The sequence below is a fragment of the Phoxinus phoxinus genome, assembly GCF_949152265.1.
Source record: "Phoxinus phoxinus genome assembly, chromosome: 4".
Taxonomy (NCBI): Eukaryota; Metazoa; Chordata; class Actinopteri; order Cypriniformes; family Leuciscidae; genus Phoxinus; species Phoxinus phoxinus.
Genome location: NC_136879.1, coordinates 6720351 through 6722156, shown reverse-complemented (window position 1 = coordinate 6722156; position 1806 = coordinate 6720351). Strand labels below are relative to the sequence as shown.

The 1806-nt window shown below is 44.4% G+C and overlaps 1 long non-coding RNA gene across 1 annotated transcript; it reads left to right on the top strand.

Annotated features, from left to right (window-relative positions):
• The first annotated feature begins 713 nt into the window (after positions 1-713).
• LOC306997166 lies at positions 714-1591 on the top strand. Its single transcript, XR_013797286.1, has 3 exons — positions 714-778; positions 912-1165; positions 1380-1591. It is a non-coding gene; the product is annotated as an uncharacterized lncRNA (long non-coding RNA).
• Positions 1592-1806: the final 215 nt, after the last annotated feature.

Sequence of the window (1806 nt, the reverse complement as noted above, 5' to 3'; positions counted from 1 at the left end):
ATCATCTCCAACCCCTCCTGTCACCAGCTCCATGTCATCAGTGTCTGTGGTCCCTCTATCACCAGTGACATCTCCTGTCACCAGCTCCATGTCATTAGTGTCTGTGGTCCCTCCATCACCAGTGACATCTCCTGTCACTAGCTCAATGTCATCAGTGTCTGTGGTCCCTCCATCACCAGTGACATCTCCTGTCACCAGCTCCATTTCATCACGGTCTGTGGTCCCTCCATCACCAGTGACATCTCCTGTCACCAGCTCCATGTCATCAGTGTCTGTGGTCCCTCTATCACCAGTGACATCTCCTGTCACCAGCTCCATGTCATCAGTGTCTGTGGTCCCTCTATCACCAGTGACATCTCCTGTCACCAGCTCCATGTCATTAGTGTCTGTGGTCCCTCCATCACCAGTGACATCTCCTGTCACTAGCTCAATGTCATCAGTGTCTGTGGTCCCTTCATCACCAGTGACATCTCCTGTCACTAGCTCAATGTCATCAGTGTCTGTGGTCCCTCCATCACCAGTGACATCTCCTGTCACCAGCTCACCGCACAGTCACTCAAAGCCAGGACTCTTTCCTGGAGCACATAGCTGTGAGTTATCAAAATATTCATAGAGGTTTCTGCAATTGTTGTCACACTAACTCTATATGTATATATGTCATATTTAAAGGCAAAAATACAAATTTAAACTAAATGTTTACCTTTTTCATGTAGTGCCAGTGGACCAATTATCGGCAGAAACTGGTCTTCGGACATCTGAAGAGAACACTTCACATGATGTAAGGGCCCAGTTTCTTTTTTAATGTACATTAACGTGTGTAAACAAAATATGGCTTATGTTGGCTGTGCTTTCATGTGAATATATGTATTCATTGCTGCCATCAAAAGTTCCTAAATTACCTTTCATTTTAGGATTCTGTTGGACCTGATAATATTGAGGGGTATGGAGCTGTGCAGGACTTGGCAGAGTTTTTGGTTAGCCTCAGAGACCACTGCCTGGCCTTGACTGGAGAAGAGTGCGTCAAGATCATCTCCCTATGTCAGGCATTGGGGGAGTATGACAAGAGGAAGACCATTTATTCACCACGTCACCAAACCTCCCTAAAACAGGGACGATTCAGGGCCACTAAAAAGATTGTGGCACCAGGTGTGGAGAGCACCAAAAGGTATGTTAAATTTAGCAAACACAGGTTCTTGATTATCTTAAAAGTTTTGTATAAAATAAACAAGACAACATAACTATGCACAGATATTAAAAATTAACATCTAGACAACACAAAGCAAAACAGACAGAATAGAAAAGGGGAAAAAAGCAATACAAATAACAGAGTAAGGATCACACATTGAAATTAATAACATGTATTCTGCTGTAATTTGCAGGTGTTTCGTTGGGGCTAATAGTGCTGCACAGTGGCCTGACTGCAACCGAGTGGTGGAGGCCATCTTCACAAGGCTCTGTGCCCTCTACCCAAACGTGGTGCGGTGTGATGGAGTGAGGGTGTCCCGCTTCACAATGGTGATACGTGCTTACAAGCACATCCGTGATTGCATCCTCACCAATGCTAAGGTGATGAGCGAGACCACCATCCAGCTCCCGGAAGTTAATGCTGCGACAGTCACACAATGGTGAGTAAATTAGCATTGTTACAGCTAAGCCTAAATTTAAAGCAGCTGAGGGCCACACAGAGGGTTCAAGTAACTTCTGCTTTCTTCTGCATTATGAAAGATAAGATTTATTGCTCACAACATGGTCTTCAAAAGACTGCAAGAATTCAATATCAGTACAATGTTCCATCTCCATAAACAG